The sequence below is a fragment of the Panthera leo genome, chromosome D1, assembly GCF_018350215.1.
Source record: "Panthera leo isolate Ple1 chromosome D1, P.leo_Ple1_pat1.1, whole genome shotgun sequence".
Taxonomy (NCBI): Eukaryota; Metazoa; Chordata; class Mammalia; order Carnivora; family Felidae; genus Panthera; species Panthera leo.
In genome coordinates, this window is record NC_056688.1 from 21,468,978 (window position 1) to 21,480,049 (window position 11,072).

At 39.4% G+C, this 11,072-nt stretch overlaps 1 long non-coding RNA gene across 1 annotated transcript; it reads left to right on the forward strand.

The window, feature by feature from the left end:
• Positions 1-57: 57 nt before the first annotated feature.
• Positions 58-3,209, forward strand: LOC122199452. Its single transcript, XR_006193513.1, has 3 exons — positions 58-131; positions 335-529; positions 3,122-3,209. It is a non-coding gene; the product is annotated as an uncharacterized LOC122199452 (long non-coding RNA).
• Positions 3,210-11,072: the final 7,863 nt, after the last annotated feature.

Here is an 11,072-nt window from a genome sequence, read left to right on the forward strand (position 1 = left end):
GAAAAGTTCCTTTGGATTTATGTCACCTCGGAGCTTGTTGCCATGGGAACTACATCTCAAAATCTTCTCAACTGGGGCTTCACTAAAGTCATGTTCCTTGAAGAGCAGATGAAGCCCAAGCAGGAAGCAGTGTAGGAAGAACTATTCTTAACTGTATTCTTTTGTTGCGAAGTTGCCCTCTTTCCAAAACTTGCATCTCTATATAGTGCTTCTTTCTTTATTTATTTCTATTTTTTCCGTCTTTTTTTCCCCATTATAGTCTATTTGTATCATTCCATGCGTGGTACCTGTAAATGCAATACAATGTCTCTCACGCACATGCATTAACCCACAGACTTCTGGTGGCACAAAGCTGGTCCCAAGTGCATTGGCCATCACCACACACCAGAGGAGGCCAAGCACAAGTAACACTTTCATAAGAAGAGATGCAGAACCTCACAGAAAAGAAAAGATGGCGGCTCAAACAAAGATCTTGGTTTGAAATAGCCACAGTTAACTTCTAAGCAAATATCAAGAGTTACGTGGTTCTGTACGTATTTAATCTCAATTTACTTTCAGTAAGCATTTTCACCTACTTAACATACAAATCTCTACATAAATAATACACATATTTAACGTAGAATCCTAGACCTTGGAGGTCTATATGGGGGAAGGGGGGTAATTAACACATAATGAACGCTATGTGCCAAGCTAGTAGTTTTACATACACTATGTCATTTATAGGTAAATGAATAATCCTCACAAAGTACAGATTGTCATGCTTAAAATAATCATTCAATGGATTCAAGAACATTAATGCTAGTATTAATAGTTTACATTTTTTAAATGCTCACTATGTGCCAGGAACTATGCTAAGTGCTTTACACAGTTAGTTTTTACAAAAATTCTGTGAATAGGTGTTATTATCCTAGTTTGCACAAGAACATTTCCTTGAATCAAAGGAATCAAACTTACTTATCTTGTAGTTAGGACAGCCCCGTCTCTTTGAGCCTCCAGGCATTTGTAGTGATGGAGGAATTAGCAGGATTTGCTAGATTAATGATCACGATGGTGAGAATAGATGAAAGTTCAAGTATCAAATGTGACTAAGATTTCAATTCCGGGACACAGAAAAGGGAAGTAAAGAGGGAAAATAAAGAGCCAGAATTTAGACCTGAATGTCAACTGCTGAACGTACATCTAAGAGGGATGGTCAGTAAACAGCTGTCACTGTGAGATCAGAGCTTGATAGAAAATCAAGACTCGTATTGGGAAATCATGGAAATAGAGGATCACAGAAACCACAAGTCAAGGGTAAAGGAAAGAACCTTTCAACACAAGTGAGGAAGAAGTCATTAGTAAATGTGTCGGTGAAGACAAATGTGGTGGCCCCAAGCAGGCTTTGTAGTTAAATGACCTGGGTTCTGATCACCTCACTCACTGGCCAAGTAAGCTTTATGATGTTTATATCTCAGTGACCCCATGTATAAACAGAGATATTAACACCTAGCATAGAGGACTGTTCTGAGGATTAACTATCATATGTTTAATAAGTACAGTTCACCTGTGAACAACACAGGTTTGAACTGCATGGGTCCACTTTTATGCAGATTTTTTTTCAATAAATACACCACAAGACTATAAATGTACTTTCTTTTCCTTATGATTTTCTTAATAACATTTTCTTTTCTCTAGCCTACTTTATATAAGAATACAGTATGTAGTACATATAACATACAAAGTATGTGTTAATCAACTGCTTATGTTATCCGTAAAGGCTTCTGGTCGCAGTAGGCTATGAGTAGTTAAGTTTGGGAGACTCAAAAGTTATACACAAATTTTTGACTTCCCAGGAGTTGGTGCCTAACTCCTGCGTTGGTCAGCGGTCAATATAAATTTTGAATTAATGAAGTATCACAGGGCCCTTATTCTTCTATTTCTCTTCTTACCTACTTGATCAAATTCTGCCTTTCATCCACTGCTTCAGGAGTCAATTTCCCCAGCCCAGCCCCGATTGTATCACAAGCTACTGCGAAACACAATCATATGTTGAAATACTATTTAATTTACACACCCAGTATGGAACACAATGATGAACACACACATTGTTCATTAATATTTACTAAGTTCAGTAGAAGGAAATATACATATGGTTCCATAAAAGCCCAGATGTGCAAACTGATAAATTCAGGGATATATTTATTTTTCAAATACTGAAGGAATTTGCTAGAAGTTTCCTATATAAATAGTTTTGTAAACCTTTTTCTAAATGGTAAATAAATAATGTAGATTATATGTAACTGGTTTCACTGTAAATATGTTTGACATTTTAAATATACTAATGTTGACACTGAATTGACAGTCATGCCTGGTGATGTGTGCTTATTGGGTGTGACCTCCAGGATTAAGATATTTACAGAATAGAAGAAGGCTACCAGCATTTTGAGGACTGGCAAAGGAAAGTTACCCAGTGACAGAAAGAGCTACAAAGCCTTCCCAAATTAGGAGCTGCCCGGAGCTCAGTTTCATCATAGCCCACAGTTTGTGGCTCTTAAAATAGGAATCCATTTTTAAGTGACATTTAACTCAGCAATATATGTGCTATAAAAAGCAAATTACACTAACACTAGCAGTGTAAAATATATGATTCCAAGGTATGTTATGGACACACCATGTTCCAGTATTGTGCTGGGGGCGGGTGGGGGGGGGTGGCAAATACAAGGAGATAATATGGCCTTATTTAAAGGCAGTTTGAGGGAGGGGAGATTATTCTAGCCATTAATGGGAATGTCTCAATTGATTTAAAAAAAATCCTATAAATGAAGATTCACTAATATAGGAAGCAACAGACTTCTTTCCTTGTTGGACAGAGATGTCTCAGAAATCCTAATTGTAACATGGTGAAGATTCTATTTTTTAACATCTCTTCTGGTCAGGGAAAGCCACAAAACCTCTGTAAGGATTTTTTTTTTTTTTTTGCACTTTTCAAAGGTTTCTCTAGAGAATGTTTCTAAAGACCAGTTTTAATCAAGAAGCAATGTGATGTAGTTGAAGGGGCCAGATTTAGGGGTCTAAAGATCTGTTGTGCGGCCTTGGAAACCTAAAAATGTCTTCATTCTGGGATTTCTTCTTCTGTACACAGGAATATCAAAACCCGCCTTATTAACAACAACAACAGCAAAAACAAAAACAAAACAAAACCAAAAAAACCCTGCCTTATTTACCTCGTGATGTTATATACAGTATACCAGATGTCTTCTTCCCTGCCTGTCATTAAATGTTGAAGTACTTGAAATTTCCAACGTCCTCTCTCTTATCCTACAATTTAAATAACATCTATTGATGGTGAATTATCTGTTAATTGCCTTAAGTATTCAACTGCTAAAAGGGCTCACAAGCTTCAAACCTTTTATATACTAATAACAGCTTTATCTCAAGTAAAGGTACAGCAATATCAGAAGGGTGTACAATGAAGGGTGTCCAGATATTTCTGTCTGGCACAGGCCTCTTTGCCCTCCCACCACTGGGTTGCACAACATGCACTTTGTCTTCAGGTCTCAAACCACCACCAACATATATGAGAAACTTCTTGATACCAAGAAGTCCAAAGTCTGCTACTCTTAAAATGAGCTGGTCTTGTAGACATAGTAGACCTATGTGACCAGCCTGAACTGTTGAAACCCGCAGGCTCTGCTGAAACCTGATGCAATTATTATTATTCCTGAACTATTATAATCCAATTATTATTACTAGATAATGTTTCCAAGTTGTTGCATCCTGCCCCAAAGCAGTTCAGAGACGTGGTTATAAAATACCATTTATCTTTAGTAAACACATTCCATCGGATCGGCTAATGGTCAGTACCTTGCCCTAGGCAGCTCTGGAGATAAACATGCAGTCACTCCATACATTCGTTCTATACAATTGATAGCTGCCAAATGTATTTGTCTAGTTTATACTTAGGTCCTGCACTGTCAACAGATTAGCAAACATCCCCACCTGAATGTCTTGAATACACATCAAAAACTCAGCCATGTGAAATTGTCTTCTCCCTAAAATGTCCTTCTCCTGTGTTCTTTAATGAAAGCAAAATAAAAAATTAACAACCAAAATTAACACAATCTTCTTATTCTTGTATGACCTCTCCATCCAGCCTCACATCATAGCTAAATTGATTATTTAAGCTGAAACTCAACTTCTCAGCGGTGATTTGTGGGGAAGGAAAAATTATCCTCCACCCCTCAAGGTCTTCTGGCTGGTCAAAGAATTAAAATTGACATGAGGACCGCTTAACAGGAAAAAAATTAATTTTGTATGCATGGAGCCCAATAACAAAATTGAGACCCAAAGAAATAACCAAGATGTGCAGGTTTTATACAATTTAGACACCCCCCCCCCAAAAAAACAAAAACAAAAACAAATAAAACACATACACAAACCCATAAATCTGTGAGAAATTCAGAGGACAAAGAAAATTTCATGTTTTGAGGCTTCACTTAGTAAAAAATTCTAAACAGAATTTATGTGGGGTAGTAAATTAGTAAGAGCAACAAGATTTGTTTATGTAGGCTTCTTTGGCCCTGAATTCCCTGCCTCTGATGGTAAGGATCCCTCTACCTCTTGGTACGGGGAAGGTACCATTCACATGGGAGATTTATTTCTTGCTTTCAGGGGGACAAAAGAGGGTCAGATTGTTCATTTTGCACTGGCTGATTCTTAAATAACTTGAATTTAAAATAAGCAGTTTGCCAAAGTGGCATATTTGGGGGCAGCCTGCCCTAAACTCTGTCAGATTAAAAAAAATCCTGTCACTCATTAGTTAGTTACCATATGCAAAACAAAACTAGCTATTCAGCATGGATGATCAAAGACCTGTACCTTTCTTTTTGATCATTTAATTTCATACATAATATATACCCGCATACATATGCATAGCTTTGCTTTAGAGCATAAATGCAAACGTGTGATTTTTGTGAATGTATGTGTGTGATCTAAGACCTAAAATTAAGGCCCAACATTATGTGTTATCTCAACATCTGGGGGAAACCAGAAGAGCCTCAAATAGCCTAACTATGCATTCTTCTCTCCACTCCGGTCCCACTGATGAGGTCTCCTACCCAAACAACCCTTCCTATCAGAGGGACCAAGCACAGTCCCTGCTCACCCCTGAGTATCCCAGAGTTTCAGTGCCCTGTCAGTTTGAGAAACTATTCAAATAAGCCAGTTACCTTCTTGCGTTGGAAGTAGTGGGTACTTAGTCCTCTCAATGCTAGAAAGCCTGCCTCCCCCAGCCCCTGGTTGTTCACCCTGTTCCTGAATGCAACCCCTTGTGGACCTGCATCAGGTGCTGTGCCCTGCACTCCTGGGTTGTTAAGTATATGTGACTATTAACCTTCTGTTACGCTGTCTGTCCATCGCTGAGTGTTGTGTGCTCAGCCATTCCCATAATCATAGGGTGGGGATGCCTCCCTCAACAAAGTGAATAGGATATGATTAAACTAGAGCAGCCTTTTTGAAACCTTTCTGAGGACAGCCTGGCCACGGTGCAGATATTATAGATGTGTTATATAAAACAAGAAAAGTTTTCTATTATCCCCTTACTCCATTAAAGCTGATAACTTCAGATTCTAACTAAAATGTGGCACAGGTGTCAAAAAAAATGCTTTCACCCCGACTTATGCTCCCTGCTTCAGTTATTAATAACTTTCTCCCTAAATTGACAGAGGCCCCTGCCATATTGGACCAAAAAGCTTAAGCTCAGGGGAAAACAAAAGGTAAACCCAAATGCCTGGATGACAACTTACACTTCAATGGCATATTAACATTTGAAAATTATTTCCATATATATTATCCTATATCCTCTTTAAACCACCCCTGAATTTGTTTGATTCTTCATTTTACAGATAAAAAAATTGGCTCCTCACTTGGTAAAAGTTAAAACAGATTCAGCGGCTTGTCACCTTGATCCAAATGCCAGGCTCTATCAACTGCATCACAAATTACCTAGATTTGGGACCATGCAGCCTTATTCTTTCATACCCTGGCATACATTTCAGAATTGCCCAGATGAAAAGGGGTATTTTATTTCTAAAGTGAACTAAATTCACAAGGTCAACTAATGAAATAGGCTGGTTTTCACCTCTAGAAATTTGAATATTTGAAAATTAGAATATTTGAAAAAGTTGTAAGTTGTAGCTCCAAAGTTCTCAACTGTGGCTGCATAGTAGAATCACCTGAAGCTTCGTATAAATTCTGATCCTCAGGCCAGAGTACAAACCAACTAAGTCAGAAGTTTTGAAATGGGGCCCCAGCAGCGGTATTTTCCAAAGTTTCTCGGACGATTTCAAAATGCAGCCAAGGTTGAGATCACTGTTGTAGGCAGTAAAAGCTCCAGATGTTGGGCCCCTTTTCCTCCTACCTTCCTGATTTCTGAAATCAAGAAGACCTTGGTTGGTTTGATGGAGAGGAGGAGTTACCATAATAAGTTGTCTCATTTCTGCTCAATATCTTCTATCTAGGTTGTTCCTTCCAAAAATTATTTTAATAACGTTAAAGAAAAGTATATCCCAAACATGGAGGAATATAAACAGATGATTGATTAGATCTTTGTTATTGAGCTTAAGCATTTTCCAGAATACCTGCTTAACCCTAAACTGACAGTCTAAGAGAGTATCTCAGTGTATTTGACTAACAATTCACAACTGATGAAGGGGCAGGCCTTTTACAGCCTTATAACTTTAGCCTTATAACATGCAAGTTTTGCATATATTGATGTCATTTCAATTTGTATAGTTCAATAAGAGTTAACCCTAAAGATAATATGGTTTTATTGCCCTGTAAAACATTAATTAGCCATACGTCTAACACAGCAATCTTATTTTAGCATCCTTTTCCTACATGTATGTGATTTTATATGCACCTGTATAAAATTGTATATGTGTGTGTGTGTGTGTGTGTGTGTGTGCGTGCTTCACCTATACTTCACATGCTCTTAGAATCAGCTTCTTTGTCTTCCTACTGGTTTCCTCATTAATAAGTGAATATAATTTTGACATGTGCTAGAAAGACATTAATATTTAAGCAGCTTTTTCAAATTATAGCAATAATATGAATGATCAACATTTCTTTTTTTTTTTCATTTTTTTTAACGTTTTATTTTTGAGAGAAAGAGAGGCAGAGTATGAGTAGGGGAGGAGCAGAGAGAGAGACAGGGAAACACAGAATCTGAAACAGGCTCCAGGTTCCAAGCTGTCAGCACAGAGTCCGATGTGGGGCTAGAACTTGGGACCGGCGAGATCATGACCTATGCCAAAGCTGGACGCCCAACCAACTGAGCCACTAGGTGCCCCTGAATGATTAGCATGTCTTAGATGCTTAATTTAAACCAGACATTGTACTGTTTATATACTTTATCTCATTTAATTCTTAATGAAATTGATTCTTATCCTGTTACTTGTTACTTGTTATTATACTAACTTTAGTATAAAATTATACTAATTTTACAAATGAAGGAACTGAATTTTACAGAAGTTGCTAACTTTTTAGAATTCACAGAAGTAGCTAGCGCACCTGAGTGGCTCCATCGGTTAAGTGTCTGACTTCAGCTCAGGTCATGATCTCATAGTTCATGGGTTCCAGCCCCATGTCGGGCTCTGTGCTGACAGCTAAGAGCCTGGAGACTGCTTTGGATTCTCTCTCCCTCTCTCTGCCCCTCCCCCTCTCATGCTTGGTCTCTGTCTCTCAAAAATTAATAAACGTTAAAAAATATTTTTTTAAGAATTCATAGAAGTGAGAACCCAACAAGCAATTCCAAATTGTATTACTCTAGTAGCCAAATTCTTAGCCATTGATAATCCATTTTCTTTGAGTTTGTGGTATCTCTGTACATTGGCCTAATGGTTTTGCCATAAACAAACACTTCAATTTTAATACCTCCTAAAAAATAACTTTCTCAGGCCCCCTCCTTGCACTACCTGCCCCCACTCCCTCCCTTTGGAGAGAGCTTCTGCCATATGACTAAGGAAGGGATACAGTCCTGAGCAAATAATCAGAGTCTTCCTGTCTCTGAGGATGTATTCCCAATATCCTGGCTTCTCATCATCCAGCCTCAGTAAGTTCGAAACCCACATTTAAAGCAAGAGCTGACACTTGTACCTCAGTGTATAGTTTGAAACCCACTTTATACACTATCTTAATAAATTCTTGCAATTCTGAAAGGATGTACTATTTTCCTAATTTTACAGAAAAGACAACTGGGGTACAAATACCTTTAAAACCCCAGTGGGGATCTTTTGCCTCCAAATTTCAAAGTTGATGATCTTTCTAATATATTCTTTTCTGCCAAGCATCCTCTAGCTTTTCCAGAACTTTGGGTCTAAAAGGAAACTCTAACAATGAGATTAAAATGTTATGGAAAAAGACCAGAGTCAGGGAGGTAAAACATGTACCAAATGCAGAGCAGTTTTGGGAAATAAGTCAGGGCTCAGAGCCAAACATCCCTGGGACAAAGCATACTATAAGTGGAAGCAGTCCTAGCTGAGTTTTGGATCCCTATTCCTACCCCAAACAACAAAATGCAGGCCTTCGATGCATTTTTTAAAAAATCAAACCAAATTCCACACCAATTAAATGGGTGGCCTGGTCCCACAGTACTCCCTCTCCCCACACACCTCATTCATGAGAGGGCAGCATAAAACCACAGGGCTCCGCCTCCTACTGAGAGAAAGCTGACTGGCACCATTCCAGGTAAAGTCCCAATCTCTGCATTCTCTACCAACAAGGACATATTCAAGGTCAAGTCTCCCTATAATTACCAGTGTCCTGGCCCCTAGCCTGCCATGTTATTCAGAGAATCACCTCTTGCTGCTAGCACAGATACTCCCAAAACTGGAACTGCAAACACTCTCTGCTTGGGGCCAGCTGCGTGAATCCATTGTGTCTTGGGATTCCATCCTGACAGCTGTGTAAGCCCACACTCAGCAATATCATATCACTTGCACACACGACTGCAGAGCACATGCTCACAGGTCCTCCACTGCCTCCACAGAGGCCCTCCCTCAAGAGATTGTTCCCTGCCCAGTGAACTCCTGAGATCTGATGATCAAGTTCATAGCTGTGGGCTTTCTGCTGTTGCTGATGTCCCTGACATTTTCCCAAGAGTTCTACACCAGTGCTTTGTTGTCATGAGCCACTTTTGAATTGCCCGCAGTTTGAAAAGCACTTGTCTGAAGAATACATTTTGAGACCAAAGAAGCATGGGGAAAAAAAAAAAAGAGAGAGAGACAGTTCAGCTTAAACTATTACCACTTCCATGATTTTTCAATCAAAATCTAGAAACAAGCTATTTTATCTACAGGTTAATTTTTATTACTTTGAAAAATTAAGTTTCCAATCACGTAGATCTCATTATTGAGGCACAGTAATTTCTTCAGAGACTAGAACCTCTAAAGTTCTGAGGCAAGAGAATTATTGGTTTTGAAATGTTTCACTCCCCACCTCCAAAGCTATTGATTACATATTGTTAGTGCCCAACGTCGCCTGGTACATAATATGTGCTGGATAAATGTTGCTTCTGTTTCTTCTCTACTTTTTTTTCCATCCAAACCATGTGTTGTTTTGGGCTCTCAATTTATTCACCCACTTCACAATCCCTATTAAAGAAAATGTGGAGGGACGCCTGCGTGGCTCAGTAGGTTGAGCATCTGACTCTTGTGTTCGGCTCAGGTCATGATCCCATGGTCATGAGATCAAGCCCTGTGTCAGGCTCCGTGCTGAGCATGGAGCTGCTTGAGATTCTCTCTTTCCCTCTGCCTCTTTCCCCACTTACACACTCTCTCTCTCTCTCTAAAAAAAAAAAAAAGACAGAGAATGTGGAACCCCTAGGATGTGGCAGACCTGACCCCCTATTTTTTGTGATGCTGTTTGCTTATTAAATTTTCCATTGAGAGAGCCTCAACCTCATCTTGCCTGTTTCTTCTCCATTAAGTGGGAAAAAGCATCAGTTTGTCTAATGTCTTTTTCTAGGAAATGACAATGGGAAAACCAATGCCAAATGCTTTCCCACTGCATTCATTTCTTTCCTCCAACACCACTTCCAACCTGTACCACTCCCCTGCATCAAAACTCAGCTTGAAACAATAAATCCTCTAAAACATACCACCTACCCCAGGAAGTAGACATCAACATCAAACTGTATGAGTGCTGGTGCCGACATGCATGTTAGTTACCAGACATGGGCCACTGCTGGCCTGTCCGGGTCCAATAACTGTTGGGAAAGAGAACTCCCAGACTGGAAGCCTGAATCAGTGCATTTAGCTGGAATGAATGCAGTTCCTTTTCCTATTATGACACAGCAAGGGCCTCCCCTCCCCGCCAGAAAACAAACAAACAAAAAAAAAAACCCCTTGGGCACAGTGCCTGTAAAATCAAAAATTTGGAAGGAGGCAAAGAAGTAGCAACCCAAAGAATTACTGATAGATTGTGTTCCAGCTCTCGTTTTCCATTCCAGCAGAGGGCTGCCTTGAGAATGCATTCCTGTTCCAGGGCTTCCTATCAGTTTCTTAACATTAACTTCAGTAACCGGCAGAGTGCCTTTGTGGTCAACCCATTTAGGAATCCCCCAGCTCACCACAAGCATGATGAGACTGGCCAATACAAGTTGTGTTTGCCTGCATTAGATCCCTGCCTGTCTATCTATCTGCCTCTACATATCTTCTGCCGTGGAAGGCATCTGTGGCAAAACATTCTCTGTTTCATCTGAATTCCTTTTATTCATGTCATAATCTTTCTTCAAGTGCTCAGTGATCCTTGACTATTCTCTTGAAACTGAGTTGATAGGACACTCAACAGGCTTGGGCCACACTTAGAAATTGGAAGACTTCACTCTTTGGTGGTTCATGTAAGAACCCCAACTTCAGTATCTACAGGTCTTTCCTCATAGGCTGGGCAGTTTCACCAGAAAGGAGACCCTGGTCTTCTAATTTAAGAGGTGGAAGGAAAGTGCCTTAATAATGATGCTGCCAACATTCAGAGAGTTTGGTGACTAACTCCAAGAATTTCACCTAATCCCTGTCTTTTCAGTTTGGTTGGTCCCC